The following is a 21,678-nucleotide window of genomic DNA, read 5'->3' as shown; positions in this document are numbered from 1 at the left end:
ACATGTTGTTCAATCATTTCACACATATCCAAGACTTTCTGACCCCATTTGGGGATTTTCTTAACAACGAAACTGGAGTGATTTACCATTCCTTCTCCAGCTCATTTTACAGATAAGGAACTGAGGCAAACAGGTTTAAGTAACTTGTTCAGGGTCACAGAGCTAATAAGTGTCTGAGGCAAGATGTGACCTCAGGAAGATGAGTCTTCCTGACTTCAGGCCTGGCACTTTACCCACTGCCACCTTGCTTCCTCATACCTTAAAAAAACAACAAAAAAAAAAAACAAGATATGAAGGTACTCCCCCTCCCATCAAGACTTCAATCAGTCATGATCTCCTGTTTGTTTTTCATTTGCTTTTGCCAATCTTTTGTATGCCTCTAGAACTGTAAGTTTGATAAATTCTTTAAGACCATAAGTTGTAGAGGCAGATAGGTGGTGCAGTGGATGAAGCAGCGGCATTGGATTCAGGATGACCCAAGTTCAAATTCAGCCTCACTTACTAGCTGTGTGACCCTAGGCAAGTCACTTAAACATCATTGCCCTGAAAAAAAAAAAAGACTGTAAGTTGTAGAGAAGGTACATACCTACATTGTAAGAGAAAATCCTTAACCAAAAAACATATATGGTGATTAAATCAAAAGTCTGATCAAAACCAAAGGAAACCAAATCATATCAATGCTGTAAATTGTTGATTCATATTAATTATTTCTTATGGTCCAGTAGTATATCATTACATTTAGGTACCACAATTTGTTTAGCCATTTTCCAATTAATGGACATCTGCTTTATTTCCAAATCTTTCCTATTACAAAAAACGTGATGAAGTTAATATTTTGATATACATGGTGACTTTTGTATCTTTTAACTCCTTGAAGCATACATCCAGCAGTGTTTTCTTTGGGTCTCAAAAAAAAAAGATATGTGTTTGTTTGTGGATGTATGTGTACTTGTGTTTGTGTATACACACACATATACATATGTGTATATATACACATGTCTGTGTATATATATACATATACATATATGTGTGTGTATAAAAACATATACATACACACACATACAATCAGTGGTCACTTTTTAAATGCATAATCCCAAATTATTTTTCTAGAATGCTTAGGCCAATTCTCAGCACTGAGTACTTTCTAAGTTTAAACAATCAAATGGGCACTTATTTAGAAGTTCCCAAGACCTTTTATATAATATTATGTCATTCAATTTTCATAAAAACCCTGTAAGATAGGTAGAAGATGCTTCATTACCCTCATTAAAATAAAACAAAACTGGGAGGTTCAAAGACAAAAAGTGATTTGGAGGTCAAACATATACTATATAATGACACAAAGAGTAGACCCCTGTTTTCTGCCTGCTAGGCCAGGGCTCTTTACATTAGCCATGGTATCAAGTGTCTACAGGATCAATAACTGATAAGTGATTTACTTGGCAAAGTCACTTAACCACTTTGGGAATCAGTTTTCTCATCTATAAAATGAAAATAGAACCTTGAATTCCTGTTCAGCCTCTAGATCTAATCTATGATTCGATTGTAAAAGTTACAGAAACGGGGCAGCTAGGTGGCTCAGTGGATTAAGCACTGGCCTTGGATTCAGAAGGACCTGAGTTCAAATCCAGCCTCAGACACTTGACACTAGCTGTGTGACTTTGGGCAAGTCACTTAACCCTCATTGCCCCACAAAAATGTTTTTTTTTTTAATTTTTTTAAAAAGTTACAGAAACTATGCTGCTTGATACCAGGTATGGACAAACTAGGGCCTCTGGGGTTAATCTGGCCCAAAGGCTCTTTTTATACAACCTCTGAGCTAAAAACATTTTTTAACATTTTTAAATGTGATAAAACTTTATTTTAAAATGTACGCAGGAGTTAAGAATGTTTTTACTTTTAAATAAAGTTTATCTTATTTAAAAATTCAAAGAATAGGGGGCAGCTAGGTGGCGCAGTAGATAAAGCACCGGCCCTGGATTCAGGAGTACCTGAGTTCAAATCCGGCCTCAGACATTTGACACTTACTAGCTGTGTGACCCTGGGCAAGTCACTTAACCCCCATTGCCCTGCAAAAAAATAAAAAATTTTAAAAAATTAAAAAAATAAAAAAATAAAAATTCAAAGAATAAGAAATTTTTAAATTGCAAATGTTAAAAAATAAAAAGAGGGCATGGACAAGCTTTGGTCCTAGGGAAAAGTTTACTAAACCCTGCTCTACAGCTCTCACACTCAGTCAATTATAAGGGGCATTCGCCAAGGGCTAGAGTACTATATTTACACGTACTTACAACTCTGCCAGAGTACTATATTTTTACACATAATTAGAATCCTCAAGATATTAACCTATTTTGTTTACAATAATGATTGGCTATGGATGGTTTTGTGATCTGCACCCTTGAAGGGACTGCCTGAATGACAAGATCACAGACCCATAAAGGATCTGATAATAAAGGCTCATATTTATATAGCACTTACATGCTGCAATGGGCTTTCCTCACAGCCTCATAAAGTAGGTAAAGTAAGGATCATTATTTGTATTTTATAGAATATGAAAAGACTCAGGTTAATGCATTTGATCAGAGTCCCATAGCTGTTATCACATAACTAATAAGTATCAAAAATGAGATTTGAACCTACATCTCAGGACTCCAAGTCTAATATTGGGTTTTGTTTCTTTTTTTTTTTCAATAGAATGTGCTCCCTGTCACTTAAGTTATATGGCAAAGACCTTATTAATATTCTAATTTTCTTCTTCAAAAAAGCTAATGGAGAAGCTGTACCTGAGTAGAATAGTATGCCTCTAGAAATTCTTCCTTGCTTGATGTCTGAGAGTTTTCATGACAAGCCATGAATCCCCCTTCCCATCCACTCTCCCAATGGTGTACATGTTATGTTTCTCCCAAAAGTGTCAAGCCCTCTGTACAAGTTTCAAGACAGGCTATTTCATGGAATATGATTATTTCCAATGATGGCTGTGTGTCATCATTGTTCATTAGTATTTCACCATATTGGTTCCTTAATATTATTTTACCCAATGTTACTTAATAAGATAACTTCCATAGAAATAACTTAGATAAGTTGCACATACTGCCCAATAAAGTGATATTGCAGTAGTAGAATGGAGAGGGAGCTGGTCTTGGAGTCAGTTATGCTTGGGTTCACATCCTCCTGTGACACGCCCTGGCTCAGTGATTTTGGGAAAGTCTCCTCTCAATATTAAGAGTAATCCACTTGGCGAAGGTATCGACCTACATTGCTAGAAGCAGCTCTTCACCCAAAAAAAAAAAATGGTTATGAAATCTGGTCAAAATAAACCAAACAAAAATAAATATATCAATGCTGGTAGATTTGCTGTATTCTAAAATGTCATTAACAGTCTCTCTTGCTGTGCTAAATATGGATATAGGATTCAATTCTTCTAAAAGTTAAATATAGCATTTGTGATATGTTTGAGACTCACAGACTTAAGAGTAATGTTGTATTGTCCCTATCTTTTTTTTTGTGGGGGGGGGGGCAATGAGGGTTAAGTGACTTGCCCAGGGTCACACAGCTAGCAATTATCAAGTGTCTGAGACTGGATTTGAACTCAGGTTCTCCTGAATCCAGGTCTGATGCTTTATCCACCGCAATGCCTAGCTACCCCCATCCCTGTCCTTTTTAAAAGACTGTATTTTCTTCATTTTCTCCTTGTTTATTGGTGACTTTTAGGACAAGGTATAACTTATATGGCAGAATTTGGGTTTGGGTCTTAATGAAAGACCAATGAAGGTCCTATATAATAAGGTTTATTGATGGTGTTTGGTACATAATTTATCTTTTAAAGGCTTGTTGTAATTACATAAGCATTATGAAAACTACATGGAATGGGCCAGGATAAATATTTTGTATGTCTTCTTGTGCATCGATTTGCAGAAAATAGCCAGAAGCACATAGTAGCTTTTTTGTTTGTTTGTTTTTAAAGAATGACTACCTCAAGGATTTTGGATAATGTGGGCGTTATCTGAATTGGACATTTGCCAGTGGATATAAACTATGTTTAATGCCCCAGTTTCCATAGAGATCATATTTCTTCTTAAATTTGATGACCCCTTTTGTGAAATAGATTTTTGAGGGAGTGGTAAAATGGAAACATCTACATTGGAGGCTGAGAGGGAAATGCCAAAATTTTATGCTATGGAATGTTCTTTACAGGGATGAGATCATATAACAATATTCATGTCCCATAGGATATTAGCAGTAGAAAGGACTTTAGAGATCATCCGGTTGAACCCTTTTATTTTACAGGTGAGGAAACTGATGCCCAAATAGAGTACAAATGAGAAATAGACTACAGGTGTGTCTCCAGTAGCAGATGATTTCCTGTCTTGATCCCCAATTACCAGACCTCAAAAGGAAGAAGCAAGAGAAATTTATTTGGCTAAACTTTCTCTGTAATTTCAATTAAACATATTCAAATAAGTTATTTTCTTATATACAATTTTATTTCATTACTATGTGTTTATGGAAAGAAATTTGGCAATGAAAATATTTAACAGGGGAATATTATAATTGCTATTGGCATTTTGAATTTAAATGATAGAACAATATAATCCTGGCAGATTGGGAGGTCACAGCATAGTAGATACTATAATTTTTAGCTCTTAATGGCAATTTGAAACTAAGGCAATTTTTTTACCCTTAATACCCTTCTGCCATTATATATTTTTTTAAATGTGAACCTTCCAGCATTTATGGACATATCAACAAATGTATTTCTTACAAGTACAATAAAATATGGAAAACACATTTTTAGCCATAATAATGGCTGCAGATATAAGTTTTCCCCCACCCTGTATCAATGCAAGCACTTTTGAATACTCATGGAAAGTAATTCAATTTCTGCTATATATTTGAGGGGGTGGTAACAATATGACATTGAAGAAAATGCTTCATTTAGAGCTATTTTTCCCATGTAACTACACCTACGAGGCTAGGGAAATATGATGGTGACAGGCTTTCTTGGGAAATCCATAGTTGAATTATAGAAAAAAAATGTCAAGGGCAAAAATATTGAAAAAGAGAAAAGGTTATTTTAAGATCTGTCTTTAAAAAGCAAGTAGTTTTTTAGTGTAATATATTATTGTCAGGGGGAAAAGTCTGGGACCTTTTTGGTCATGATGCCTTTCTGTCTGGCCTAAACATTCAAAGTGAAGTGAAGAACTAATAAAAATAATCAGATAATTCAGTGAAAGCAAAAATGACTCAGATGTCTAGATAGTAAAAGACAAAGGCATTTTGAATGAATTACCACAATAATCCTTTCAAATATATTTCTTGTATCCTTGACTTGACTTTTTACAGTAAAGCAAGGGGCTTTTAATGGAAATATTTCACTCAGTATGGGAGTAATAAATGTTTCAGTTGTATATGATGATATTGTTTCTAAATTCTAAAATGTCTGCAAGCTGTTCATTAATTTGTAAAATGGGATTGCTGCCTTGTATGACTATTAGGACATGCACACTGAAGACATTATATATAATGGGGATAATTTAGAGCCATTCTCAGTAAGATCAGGGGTGAAACAGGGATGTCCATTATCACCTTTATTATTTAATATTGTACTAGAAATGTTAGCTTTAATAATAAGAGAAGAAAAAGAAATTAAAGGACCTAGAATAGGCAAGGAGGAAACAAAACTATCACTCTTTGTAGATGACATGATGGTAGACTTAGAGAATCATAGAGAATAAAATAAAAAAAAACTACTTTAAACAAATAACAACTTTAGCAAAGTTGCAGGATATAAAATAAATCCACATAATTCATCAGCATTTCTATATAGTATATGAACACTGAGAATATTTAAGAAGTCATTTTTGTCTTCCTTTTCAGCCAATGCAGAAATCTCTTCTATATATCCCTGATAGGTAAATAACATGGATAGAAAATGCTTTCTTGGGGGGCAGCTAGGTGGTACAGAGGATAAAGCACCAGCCCTGGATTCAGGAGGACCTGAGTTCAAAACCAGCCTCAGACACTTGACAGTTACTAGCTGTGTGACCTTGGGCAAGTCACTTAACTCTTATTTTCCCACCCCAAAAATTATATAAATAAATAAATAAAATAAATGCTTGTGCTCTCCCTCCATAAAAAAAAAGAAGAAAGAAAGAAAGAAAATGTTTTCTTGGATTGAGCAGAAATCATGTGTCCTTCAATGGAAGTTCGTTACCTGCCTCTTTAGAGCTACTCAAAATGAGGCTTTTATATAGCAGCCTATGAGATATTTGTACTTATCTTGACTCTCCATAAGTCTTCATGAGACCATATAGTTAGAGCTGGAAGGAACTTCAGAAGCTAACTAGTTCAACCAGTTCATTTTATAAGTGAGAAAACTGAAGCCTAGATAGGGCAAATGAATGGGGGGGAGGGGGGATATATGTTACATATGCTAAAAAACAAAATTGTTCAATGTCCCATAGTTGATAAGTAGCATAACCAGGATAAGTAAATGTGTTCTCTGGATCTAAATACTGTAAAATACAGTATTTATAAATACATATGTATAGATATTTATATTGAAGTAAATGAAATGTATAGTTATATGTACTTATAACTATACATATTTACATTTATATCAATATAAATACACATCTATATTAATATAAAATACATATAAAATACACATATTTATATAAATATAAATACTCTATACCACACACTGCATCCCTTTCCTCTTTCTTCTCCATGTTAGTTCCAACTGCTCCTTCCAGACCCTTCAGTATCCTGGACCCCTCTCCACTGACCATATTCCACTTAATCACCATTTCCCTCAAATTTTGGTGGAACACAATACTACCTGATGTATAACAGAGTGACTCAATTTCCTCCTCTATTTCAGAACTTTTTTTTGCTATTAGGTTCAGATATGATTTCATCCTATTAAGATCTTGCTTGAGAGAATGATTTTATGCAAATCAGGAACTCTTCCATGACAATCACATATTAGTCACAAATATCCATATTTAAGAAAAATTTAATTTTGGGGCTTAAATTCTCCAATATTGTGCCTATAGTTACGCTCTGAAAATCTGTACAAAAGAGAAATCAATTGAATGATAAAAGGTAATATCATTTATACATCCATACAAATTGCATTCAATTGAATATATGTATATATACACATATATATTCACACTTAAAAGTCAGTCATGCATAGTATATAGAGATCTAGGCACAAAAAATCTACTTTCAAGTTTTATCTCTGACAGAGTATGGCCCTAGGCATCTAATTTCTTTTATTAGAAATTGCCTATACAAATGAAATCACAAGCCCCATCTCTGGGTTTTTCCTACCCATATGATTTTAAGAAAAATAAAGTTGAATAATTGTCTTTTTAAAAAATAGCTAATTTGAAGAAAGTTCAATTCTCAGCTTTCTCTACTTGGTAAGCACTTACATCTATCAAATTATCCTTAGATAGTAGAAGTTTATCAACAGTTCATGAAATACTTTTTTTTTTTCAGGGCAATGAGGGTTAAGTGACTTGCCCAGGGTCACACACAGCTAGTACGTGTCAAGTGTCTGAGGCTGAATTTAAACTCAGGTCCTCCTGAATCCAAGGCCAGTGCTTTATCCATGGTACCACCTAGCTGCCTTCATGAAATCCTTTTAATTTCAATTGTCAATGATTAGACAGAGGTACAAGAACAAATGAATTCAATGGTAGATCCAAGCCACCATTCTTTAACCTTTTTTTTTTCTGCAGTAATTAATAGTAGAGCTAACTTTCCTTGGAAAAAATGCTTCATTCATAATGACCAAAATACAGACAGCAATAGGAGAAGACAAGCCCTCACTACTGCATTCACCAGATACTGAGCACTAATAAACCAGAGGTAATAATAGCAAAAAGTAAAACTTTACATTTCATAGAATCATTTACTGTTGGAAAGGACTAGAAGAGACATTCAACAATCTTCACATTCATCATTCCACCTGAAATCAAAGATTTCTAAATTTGATGAAAGTCTACCTATGTTTCATGGAGAACTCACAGAATGATACTAAATAAACAAGGGATAATTTAAGGAAATGGAAATAGGAATTATAAGAGGGGGTTAAATAAAATTGTTATATATTTTGGGGGGATTAAAGAATATGTATCCTGCATTGTGTTGGAAAGGATAATTATGAGAAGTTACTATAAATTGCCTTCATTTTCATATTTTCTCTTTAATCGGCACTGCTATATTGGTAACTTTTGTCTACCTTTAAAAGTCACTCCTGTCTGACAACATTGAAATTGATAACTTTCTAATATCATTCCATCTTGTACATTTAGTTTTCCTCTTCCATGAATAAGAACATAGTGCTATCCTCAAATTATGGGTTTAATTCTAATTTTAATTCATTAACAATCAATTCTTTGTTTGCCTTCTCACTTTCAGACAATGTATGAGTTTAAGAAAATCAAACAAAAAGACTTTCCACTCAACAGCCAAAGTCATGTCTTGACCTAGCCACAGAAAATGGATTTGATTTCCTGGTCCTTCAGTATTCTCTCAAAGTATTTACCTTTCTAAACTTTGGTTCATTTGCATATGAATACCCCACTTACCTCTGGTTTATTTTTCTGGAGGGATTTTTTTTTTTTAATTCTTCACTTTCCATTCTAATACTTGTCTTTGATTTCCAAAGTTGCTCTAGGAGGCTATGTTGTTCTGGGCTGTCAACAAATTACCTCTTTTTCCTCTGGAATATTATATTCAATTTTTTTTTCATTTAATTTCTTGTAACCATGTGATAATCCTGTGCTTTTCTGATTTGTTATCATTTGAAGGGTTTCCTCCCTTTGGTCCATGCAACATTTGTTTTCTGATGCCATTCTAAAATTTGACTGCAATATTTCCTGTTCACTTAAGCTTGGAATAGTTTTTGTTTGTTTTTTTTCTGGACTTTGGTGAATGTTCTTGATTTCGCCTCAGCTATTTCTGAGCATTTTCCATGTAATTTCTTGATATTGTCCTTTTCTATGTTTTCATGATTTTTTCCAAGTTCTATTGTCTCTTTTCATCATATATTCAGTAGAGCTCTTTTAATCTTTTTTTTAATGGTCTTAAAGGGTCATTGTTGTTTATTTTAATTTCTGTTTGCAATTTTGTATTACAATTCTGTTTTTTTTTCCAATCGTGTCTTGGTCTATCATCTAAATTCTCAAGTCTCTGGTGAGACTTAGTGATTTAATTTTTTTCTCTCCTTATTCCTTTCCTTTATTAAAATAGAGTGTTATTTTGCATCTACTTCCATTTCTGATTGCCTAGTCTCTGTTTCATCAAACCCGTATTGGACATGATTTGTGTCAAATGAGTGAGAGTGCCTAGCTAGGACACTGATTCAGAGATAGAGTGTCTCTCACAGTAGCACCCTAACTTTATAAGTTCTACTTCTCTAACCACACTATCCTTTTTTTTTTTTTTGCAGGGCAATGGGGGTTAAGTGACTTGCCCAGGGTCACACAGCTAGTAAGTGTTAAGTGTCTGAGGTCGGATTTGAACTCAGGTTCTCCTGACTCCAGGGATAGTGCTCTATCCACTGCGCCATCTAGCTGCCCCCAACACTATCCTTTTTGTAAATAATTTTTTACCTGTCTCTAGGCTGGCTCCAATGAACTGTTTCTGAAGAGTTATAGTTCCCTACTAGAATCCCCCAAAACTTTGCCTTTGAGTGTCTTCTCCACCTGTGGTTCATCTCTTAACTGCCTACCTGTTTCAACCCGTGCTGTATTAAGTGCACCTGGGCTTTTTAAAAGACTATAAATGAGTGGAGTAGGGGTATCCATAATGCTAAGAGCCAACTTTATGCAGGTTGACTAGTAATAAGAAATAAAAAGTCAATGAATATAGTTGTTCCAGTCATAGGATTTGCAGGACCAAAGTGTGGGAGCATTGGAATTAATGTTATTGTTGAGTTTTCTCCATTTGGGGCCTCTCTCCTTATATTATTTTTTCTGTTGAAGGGTCAGTTTTCCCTAGAATTCCCCTTCCTCTTTCGACATTCCCTTCAAAATCCATTGTTTAAGCACCAATTATATTATAGGATGTATGTTAGGTGCTGGGGATTGAAAGAGAAAAACAAAATCCTTACCCTGAAGGAACATTTCCATTGGAGGAAAAGAAACATATATGCAGATAAGTAGGTCTGGAGACCTGTGTAGCATAGGTTACCCTTGCCCTCCCCTTATAATCTAGGTGAGTCAAATGACACAGGACCTGACATGCTATAGGCACTATTGATCAATTAATGACTGATAAATAAAAATATGGGACATAGCCAAAATAAATAAAAAAAAGGATTGGAGAAAGACTTAAAAACAAAGGAATCAGAAAATATTTTTTTCAGTAATCTATTCAGGAAACCCTATGAGCCTTCAGCAGGTCACTGTGACAAAAAACTCTTAATTATAATCTGCACCCCTAATCTAATAAACATGGTGAAAGGAAATGCGGAGGCAAAATAATACAATGGTTTATGGCAAAACAGTGCTACAAGGGAGAACAACAAAACTTTAATGATTAATTTCTGTCCTTTACTTTTACATTGAATAGAGTTTGGAAAACAGGAAAACATTCACCCCCCCCCTTTCACATTGTACTTGAATTGGCTGTTAGCATCCTCCCCCTGCAAGTTATTCCTGCCTGATTGCAGCAAAATGGAAGTCCTCTTATGAAAATTTTACTAATAATGAAATTGATTGTCTCATGCACACAGAAGAAAGGTGGAAGGTGGAAGCAGCCTTGAACTCTCTAAATCTCAATTGATGGTATATTCAAGGCACCTGACACAGTTGGTTTCAAAAGGGCAAACTGTTCCCAGAACTGCAAAAGAAATAAACTGGTAGTTTTTGCAGGATCATAAAGTTTGCTAAATGGAAATGTTTCTTTGGCTTCACAGAACTCTAACCTCAGCAGATGTGCAGAGTTGCAATAAATGGACTAACACGGGAACTTTCCAACTGAAATAATGCCTTGGAAGAGAAGGCAATCAGTTCTAAATGCTATTTGCAAACAATTGTGATTTTCTTTCATCATCCAGTGGCAGCTGGGTCTACTGTGATACAGTGGCAGATGTGAGTCAGGGTGAACTGGCTATGAGTCCCAGTTCTGATGCTTACTAGCTGTGTGACTAGAAGCAAAACATTTAATCTGTCTGACCCTTAACTTCTTCATCTGTAAAATGGTACCAAAAACCTCCTTTGGCATTTGAAGTGTGAATTGGATATGCAAATATATTATTTTTTTAGTCGACCATTAAATGTGCACCCTCCCAATCTAAAAAAAAAAAAACCTTTAATTTGTTTTATTATTATGAGTAAGGAACATTTAAGTCTGTAATGCAACTGAACATTTTTTTTTTTGCATCTAATAGTAGAAAACATTCCAAAGAGAGTCAGAGGTTCTGGTTTCAAATCTTGCCACTGATATTTGTGACCTGTATGTCTTGGGACAAATTGCTTAACCTCTGGGGACTTATTACTTCACCTGTAAAGTGAGGGGGGATTGAGTAGAAAATCTCTGAAGTCCTTTCCAGTTGTAAATGTATGCCTCACACCCCACATCACCATGAAAATAGTTAATACTTTTACAATACTTTGTATATATTATCTCATTTGACCCCACAGACAAGCCAGTGAGATATGTGATAAATGTATTATTATACCCATTACATAAATGAAGAAATTGAAGAGTTTGTTATATCCTCTTATCTCCACCACCTAGCACAGAGATTCACATGTAAGAGCTGCTGATCAAATGAATCTTAGATTGGATTTGTCCTAACTTACACATCTAGTAAGTAGCAAAGCAGAAAGTTGAATCCCTAAATAATAACTTAAGATTCTATATGATTTCCATTACAGGCACATTGCTGCATATGAAATTAGATTGTACATAATTGAGTGGAGTAGGATAAAATGAAGTTGGTCTTCACTCTATTAAAAAACTCTCTTTCTAATCTAAATGCAATCATTACTACAAGAGCTTCTTTTTAAATGACCTCTTCTATCCCTTTATTCATAACTTAAAGTTTTACCTGTAATTTCCTCAAAATGCTAAGCCAAAATGGCCTATCTTGTTTCCGAGTCTGTTTTTCTGGGACAAAAATCACAAAAAATTAGTCATTTCCAAATTGAACATCCCTAATTCCTTCAATCAAACATTATAAAGTATGGATTCAAATCCATATACACTTATAAAACAAATTTAAGCTATGAAGCATAATAAGATTTTTGTTGCTATTCAGTTGTGCCCAATTCTTCATAATTCCATTTGGGTTTTTCTTGGTAAAGATACTGGAGTAGTTTGCCATTTCCTTCTCCTGCTCATTTTACAGATGAGCAGGTGAACAGGGTTAAGTGACTTGCAGGGTCACTTAAGTAAGAGTCTGAGGGCAGATTTGAACTCAGGACAAAGTATCTTCATAAACCCGAGCCCACTGTGCCACCTTGCTGCCCCAAAGAGAATTGCAATAGTTTTATTTTTTATGTAAATATGGGAGAAAGGAAGGAAACAGGCAATTACTCAACACCTACTTTGTGCCAGGTTCTTCACCGATGCTTTACAAGTATTTTCTCATTTAATCTTCACAAAACCCCTGGGAGGTAGGTTGTCATTATTAACACCACTGAGGTTAAGTGATTTGTCCAGGGTCATACAGCTATTAACTTTCTGATGTCAGAATTTGAAATTGTCTTCCTAACTCCTAACTCCTACTCAATGTGCTACCTAGCTGCCTTTAGGCTAAGATTCTCATTCTGTAGAAAAGAAAGATTTCTTTAGAGACCTATGAGTGTTCCAAAACCAATTCAATGAAATTCTGTAGTAACCCATTTAATGGGTTTTATTTAATATAATGGCTTAAGTAATTAGGAAAACACCTCATTAACCAAATAATTTTGATCATTTTAATTCTATAACAAATGGTGTTATTGTCTTTGAGAAATGGGTTATGTTTCCTCCCAATATTTAGAAAGTAGTTTAAAAGGTGAAAAAAAATGTCAAATACTTGCTTGACTTATGCAATGAGATATATCAGTTTTAAATGATTTTAAGAAATGTATGAATAGTTTAACTATATTACTAGACTAAATTAACCTTCTAGTAAATTCAGTCACAATATCAGGTTGATTTTTTTTTCTACATTGAGAAATTGACTGAATGGACATTTTGCTTTTGACCTGTAGACAGATAAATTGATAAATTGATGGGCCATGGCAATGAAAATAGCTGAATTATTTTGTATAGAGACACTAGAGATAAGTTTTTCTCCCTAAGAATATAGCACTTTTACTAGAGAATGCTTATGGTGAGAAGAGCCAAGTTACCCTGCCTTCAGATAATTATTGTTTTCTATAAGTCATGGTGAGAGTAATTGACTACCATATATTGTCATTGATTCCTTCTTCATTCAGCAAACAAGTATTTAATTTTTTCCTGTGCTCATCAGGAGGGAGCTACAAGGTTAAATAAAACATGGTCAGTCAGTCATTCAACTAAAATTAAGTGCATATGACATACTAGGGACTGTACTGATCACTGAGGGTTCATAAAAAGGCTAAAATAAGTTCCATTCTCTCAAGAAGCTGACATTCAGAACTCAAGAAGTCTATAATATAGTAGGTGTATTGAATAAGGAATAATAATATAAAATAAAATAATAATTCTTTACAAAGAATGATAAACAAAGAATAATGGTGATTAAATATTGCCTACCTATGACAACCATTGCCAGCATGATATTAGAAATGTTCATTTAAAGTTCCTGGGTATTAGCTTCATCATCTCTAATACAAAAATGTAACTTCTGAAGTCTTTCCTAGGTTTGGACCTACTTATGATTCTCTGATAAATGCTCGAAAGTACAAAGTAATAAGAAGTCCAAAGAGGAGAAGATGAGATTACTTTCAATTATGGAGATCAGGAAAGAATTCATGTAGGATGTTACATATGAGCTGGTATTTGAAGGGTGTCCCATGGTACAAATCATAAGGAAGGAATTCCAGGCATAAAGAATAAACAAATATGCATGTAGAAGTCAAAAAGTATGAGATAGATTAGAGATGAGAAAATTGTCTTATTTCTCTGGATTGAGAGTGCTTATGGTGTGTGCAATAAGGTTGGAGAGGTAGATGGGATTCAAATTGTAAAGAGGCTTGAATATCATATGCATTTTTTTCTTATACTGTATGTAGACCATATGACGGGAGCTAGGTGGCACAGGGGATGGAAAGCCAGGCCTGGAGTCAGAAAGACTCCTCTTTGTGAGTTCAAATCCAGCCTCAGACACTAGCATATCCAGGCAAGTTACTTTAACTCTGTTTGCCTCAGTTTCCTCAGGTGTAAAATAAACTGGAGAATGAAATGGCAAGCCATTCCAGTATCTTTGCCAAGAGAACCCCAAATGGAGTCATAATGAATCTAAAAGGACTGAAATGAGTCAACAACAAAGAAGACTATATGATGAAAATTCAGTAAAGGGCTAACTAAATCTATTGCTTTTTAAAGTCAGTATGACCTAACAGAGCTTCTACAGCAACCAGAAACAACTTGCTTTAGAATTCAATGGAAGGTTTAAGAGCATCTTTAAATAAAACTAATTATGTGTTTTGTGTGCTACTTTTTATTGAACAATTAAGAAAATGATTTTACTGTATCAAAAATACTTCTAGGTCTGGCTGATTTTCATTCAGAAATTTTTACCAGACTTCAAACAATGAATACTACTAAGAGCTCTGAATCATGCAAGAATCACAAAAACAAATTTAATCAAATGAATTACAAGATACAAACAAGATAAAACAGTGACATGAATTATTGCTAGAATTAATGTAAAATGACACATTGCAGAATTTGGAATGCAACCATGTGAAAGCTACATGAAAGTTCCATTGACAACAACAGTAATTACACACACCTACCTAATCTCATTTTAAAAAAACAAAAAAACAAAGTGAATCATTTGAATTTTCACCATATGTCAGCTTCTTCTGTTAAAAACTAGTACTGTAGATATTTAGTTATGTGACAAACCATTATTAAATATATTTAAGGTACTTTAAATAGTTTTAAAAGTACCAGGTATGAATTAGTTATATTGTTAGATTTTAAAATTACAACTTTTTTAAAACTTAAAATTGTATTAATTTGCCCATCTTACCTCAAAAATGGTTGTTATTTAAGACTAGACAGAGAGAAACGAATGAAAATATTCACCTCAGCACTACATAGTAATGGTGGGTTGCACCGCTGCTCACTTAGTTGAGTTATATACAGTTTTATCACATTTGGAAATATATTTTAACGTTTTAATTGATGTCTCATGGTTTTATATCACAGTCATTTCTACTTGTTCCCGAGCCCAATCCCTGCTGCTGAATCCTTCTGTGTAACAAAAGAAAAGAGTTAAACAAAATGATGTGCTACAGTGACTTCTTCAGAGTGGAGCAGTTGATAAATTTAGAAGTGGAAGGAACATTAGAGGTGGTTGAATACAACTCCTTCATTTTAAGAGGAGGAAATTGAGGCCCAGAGTAAAGTGACTTGATAAAGATAACAGAGTTATATAGAATTTGAACTTTTCTTCCTTACTCTAAGATCTACACCCTGTCCATTGCAAAACTTAGATGCCTAAATTCTGTATCTCTTCACCCACTGCTTTGCTGAAGGATTGGTTTCATTAGTACATCCCTAGGAGCAAGATAGAACATTATGGTTACCCAACATTTAGCTTCTTTTTAGTGTTCTTTTAATTCACTTTATCATATTGTTCTTCTGGCCCTCTTTATTTTCTTATGTATCAGCTCATAGAAATCTTCCTGTGTTGCTCTGAATTTGTCATATTTCTGATTTTTTTTCCTGCCCAGCAAAATCCCATTACATTCAGGAGCCATGTTTAGTTCAGCCATTCTTCAATTCATGGGCACCCACTTTGTTCCTATTTCTTGCTAACTCTAATATGAATACACATTCACACACGAGCTATGAATATTTCAGTATGTAAGACATCTTCCTTTTTATCTTCCATCGTTTATACTTTTATCCCTTTTAGATTACCTGTACATGACATGTTTTGAGAAATTAGTAAAATAACTAAAACCATTTTAGTAATAAATCAGTTTTTATTGTGTGTCAAACACACACACACATCCATATTTTTTTTGTTGTGTTGTTTTCAGTTGTGTCCAACTCTTCAGGGCCCCTCCCCCCAATTTGGAGTTTTCTTAGCAAAGATACTAGAGTTATTTGCAATTTCCTTCTCTAGCTCATTTTACAGATAAGGAAACTGAGGCAAACAGGGTGAAGTGACTTGCTTAGGATCATATAGATAGTAAGTCTCTGAGTTCAGATTTGAACTCTGGAAGAAGAGTCTTCCTGACTCCAGGCCCAGCACTCTATCCACTGAGCCACCTAGCTGCTCATATACACATGCATATCACACAATTGTAGTAGTGGATTCAAAAAGATATACAATATACAAAATATAAGTGCTATATAAATGTCAATGACCACTGCTATTATTAGTAATATTATTATTTGTAGCTATTGACTAACTACTCAAAACATCTGGATTAAAGCCCTACTTCTTACACATGTTACTATAAATAAGTCACTTAACCTCTGAGGCCCCAAGTGTTTCTCTAAGACTTTAAATGTTGAATAGTTGCTGATCTCTGTTGTTAAGGGACCTCAGAAAGAAGGTATTGCCTACTCTAGCAAGACCATAATTTCAGGACTCCACTGCCCCTAAAGACAAGGCACAATTGTCAGGGGAATTTGTATTGTAGACATAATAGTAGCTACCATACAAGGTGTTAATATAAAGTTCTAGGTTAAAGCATAAAGTATCCTCCATTCAATTTAATTTGTATCCAGTCAATCAAAATGTGGACATGATTAGTTTTTATTTCTTTGTTTTCTTCTAATACATATGTGGCACATGAAATAGGATTTTTACATCTCTTTCCATTCATCACCCAATAAAAGGTATCCCCATGCTTTTGGAAAACCCCAAAGAACAAAACACTGAAATCATCAGTAAGTCAGGAATCAATCATACCATTAGAGATCTAGAAGGTACCTCAGAGGCTATCTAACTCAAGTCTCTCATTTTACAGATGGGGAAGTTGAGGCTCAAGGACATTAATAACTCGCTCAAAGTTATACATGTAATAAGTGACAAGTTCTAATTCACCTCTTGCTATAGCTCCTGCTAGACTACATCAGAGACATAATGTAGTTATCAATACATTAATACATTTTTTCTCAAAATAAAGTCGTAAAGCATTTATTTTGCAAGAAGAACCACTGTACTATCTTTTACACATATTCTATGACATCTACTTTTGCCTTTTGTTAAATATATTGACTGAGATACACATTCATTTTTATATTCAATGTCTTTTTAACATTGGCTTAAGATAATATTATTGATATTCTTACATGGCCTGACCAATAGGAGTCATCTCTCTCATACCAAAATATGCCAACTGCTCCATTAATCACATTCACAATCTATAGTACATATCATAGATTTGATTATTTCAATTCACAAATATTTTAAGTAACATTTGATTTGAGGGTATATCCATAGGAAATGAAAGGAAGAATTGAGAACTGATCATTCCAATGGATAACATTTTTTTTTCTCCTTGAAACACCTAGATACTATTTAAGATTTTGTAGTTCATGGTATCCATATAGATTATAGACTGATTTCTTGGAGAGAAGATTTTAGAATACCCTGTAAGCTTTCAAACATTATAGGATGTCAAGAACTACAAATAACAAAGAGTCCTATATAATTCTAAAATAATTGATTCATCCCTCAAATTAGCCAAACCAATTATTAAGAATTATTTAATTGGGGCAGCTAGGTGGTACAGTGGATAAAGCACCAGTCCTGGATTCAGGAGGACCTCAGTTCAAATCCGGCCTCAGACCCTAGACACTTTCTAGCTGTGTGACCCTGGACAAGTCTCTCAACCCTCATTGCCCCACCAAAAAATTAAAAAAACAAAAAACCAAATCTGGCCTCAGACACTTGACACTTACTAGCTGTGTGACCCTGGGCAAGTCACTTAACCCTCACTGCCCTACAAAAAAAAAGAATTATATAATTTCTTGATTTTATTTTATTTTTTCTCTTCAAACGGCATTTTGATATAATGAGAAAATGATTCACAGAAATATAGGATTTGATAGTTGGAAGGGACATGAATAATCCTTTCCAAAAGTAATTCCAGCTATAACATAACAAAAATTATGTCCAACTTCTTCTAGATGACCTGTATGGAGGCAGAATCTACCAACTCTCAAGACAGCATTCTATTTTGAGACAGCTCAAATTGTTAGGAAGATTTTTCCTGACATCAAAGATTCATTAATCTCTTTGCAATTTGTACCCATTGCTCCTGGTTCTGTCTTTGAGGTTAAAAAAGAGAAAGTGCAATCTCTCCTTTGCATGACAATCCTTCAATACTTACATACATCCTTCAAAAGAATCACAATTTCACCAATGTTCGCACTCATAGGCTCTTAGATCTTGAGATGGAAGTGACTTTAGAAGTAATTTAGTCTGAGGTATGGTGTAGTTGGATAACTCATCAAGCTTTACTCAGAGGGTAGTGTCAGAATTGGGATTTGAACCCACATGTATAACTAGAACTAGAAGGGACTTTAAAGCCCATCTACCTGAACATCCTCCTTTTATAGATGAGGAAACCAAGACACAGAAAAGTGAAATGACTTGCCCATGGTCACGCAGGTAATAATCATCACACTGTGGATTCAAATTCAGGTCCTCTGGGGGCAGCTAGGTGGCGAAGTGGATAAAGCACTGGCCCTGGATTCAGGAGGACCTGACTTCAAAATCTGACCTCAGACACTTGACACTCACTAGCTGTGTGACTTTGGGCAAGTCACTTAACCCTCGTTGTCCCCAAAAAACAAACAACCCTCCCCCCCCAAAAAAAAAAATTCAGGTCCTTTGACTTCATATCTAGCACTCTCTCTACATGCCACTGCCTCAGTGGGCAGAACAGAAAAAAAAAAAAAGAAAGAAAAAGAAAAAATTACTGTGTTATCTCTTAAAACACACTATCTTCAAGAGTTTCTGTGGTGCAAAGAAACAATTGGCTGATGGCCTGCTTTCCAGTCATTCCTATCTTCCCTAATTTATTGACTCTGGTACTTAAATGACAGAAACATATTCCAGTACCAGACACAAAGTTCAAGCCTTGCTACTTTAGTAAAATTCTTTTGAAACATATCCTATTTAGGCATAGCTTTCAAGAAGACCAAAACCACACTATATCTCAGTGAAACATCAAAGAATTGAAATTAGAATTGCCCCAAACACACAACAACTACAACAACGATACAATGCACTATAAATATGCCTTTATTTTGTTCATTTTCATTAAATATATATTTTTCTAATCTATGTAACTCAAAAATTTTCTGGGATTCCAAATGTTTGGACATAATTATGTATATAGGATCAGTAGATAGCACATTGGATAGAGCACTTGACCTGGAGCCAGAAAGACCTGAGTTTAAATCCAGCCTCAGACACTATCTATTTGACCTTGGGCAAATCATTTCACTCTGTGTGCCTCAGTTTCCTTATCTCTAAAATGACAGAGAAGGAAATGGAAAAAATACTCCTGTATTTTTGCAAGAAAACCCCAAATGGGGTCACAAAGAATCAGACATGACCAAAACAACTAAACAACCAAAAAAAGCAATGGAGTACAAGATTTGCAGAGGGATAGAGGGAAATAGAAGGGGTTTTCTCTAAAAAAGAGCCCTTTAATACAAACTGAAACTGTTTCTACAAAATATAGACCTAGATGAAATCAGAATATTCCAGCTAACTTGCCTGGCTACTCTTTTTTCTATTCATTCTTCTAAATAATAGCTCTTGCCCAGATTTAGTACTAGTGGATGTAAATTTAAATTCTAGTTCTGCTATTTGCCAACAGTGTGACTTTGGGAAACTATTTTAATGTCTCTCTGGCTCTCAACTTCCATATCCGTAAAGAGAGGAGGTTGCACCAGACTGATGCCTTTTTTCATGAGCATGGGGAATAGATTTAGCAAATTACCCCCTTTTAGTATGAAGAGAGGATTCATTGTGTAAGGGCCTTTGGAGTTTCACATCCCTAACTTTTTTTAAAACCTTTGTTGGCTCATTTACAAGAAGACACATTTCTGTATGTGACCCTGAATATATTTACAAACATTCATCAATACATATGATTCCTCTTTTGAATGGGCAAAGCTTGGATTTCCATGACACTGTAAGGGCACACAAATCAGTTAAACTTCTGTAAGGTAAAACAAGCAAACAAAGAAACGAACAAAAAAACAACACACATACATTTCATCTCTATTGATAATTTCTATTGGCAATGTACTTATTTTTTTATTTAATTTTTTGCGGGGGTGGGTCAGTGAGGGTTAAATGACCCAGGGTCCCACAGCTAGTAAGTGTCAAGTGTCTCAGGCCAGATTTTGAACTCAGAACCTCCTGAATCCAGGGCCAGTGCTTTATCCACTGCACCACCTAGCTGTCCCTTGTACTTATTTTTTTTAACTATATATAATTTTATTTTCCCCCAATTATAATAAAAGTTTCTTAACATTTGTGGAGTTTTTTTTTAGTTTTGCATTCCTAATTCTATCCCATCCTCCCTACATCCAATATTTTTATTTTGATAAACATATATAGGTCATACATGTACAATCACGTAAAACATTTCTACAGAAGTCAATTTGTAGAAAACTTGAATTTTTAAAAAGAATGAAAGTAAGAAATAGCATGCTTCAAACTGATAATGTCATCTTGCTTCTAACAATAGCTAATAGCAGTTATTTAGTGCTTTAATGTTTGCTAAGTTTTTAAAATATGTTATTTTACTTCTAACAATTGAACCAGTCTTTTTCCCTAGAGGGAAACTGGCTTTTTTCTTTCCAAGGCAAAATAATACTTTGGGGTTGGCAATTGGCTTCAACCTTTCAAAGGTGGATTTGCCTATCCCCCTCCCATTTCATATCCTACATAATTATCTTGTATGAATCAACATATGATATCCTCTCTTCTATTAATGCTTCTCAATCTCTAAACTATCCCCCAAATCCCTTCAATTTTCTTCTTTATTTATCAAATTTCCCAGTTTCAGAAGAGTTAAGATACATAAAATACATCCATACACTTGGAGGACCAAGAGAAGACTATTTAAGGTAGAAGTTATATATCTCAGAAAAGAAATTGATGTAACTCTAAAGTCTAAGGCTCCTTAAGCATGTTGAGATTTTAGAAGGAAAAAAAGCAAAGGGAATAAAGAGAATAAACTGCAAAACTAAAAATAAAATGTTTCCAAGCAGAAGTCCCTAGTAGGCAGTCAATCATATAGTCCCAATAATCTCAGACGAAAGAGAAATACCTCTATTCTTTATTTTTTTAAATCAAATCGACCAGTAAAAAATAATTAAGGCATCTTTTTAAAAGTCCTTCAAGATGAATTTCTCCTCCTTTGAACAGTTAGCCCATTCAAAAGAAAATATATTGGAGCATGGAAGCTCTAGGCAAAACAAGATTGGTTTGCTTTGGAAAACTGACATGTTATGGATATGGAT

The sequence above is a fragment of the Dromiciops gliroides genome, chromosome 5 (genome assembly GCF_019393635.1).
Source record: "Dromiciops gliroides isolate mDroGli1 chromosome 5, mDroGli1.pri, whole genome shotgun sequence".
Lineage (NCBI taxonomy): Eukaryota > Metazoa > Chordata > Mammalia > Microbiotheria > Microbiotheriidae > Dromiciops > Dromiciops gliroides.
Note: the sequence above shows the minus strand (reverse complement) of the source record.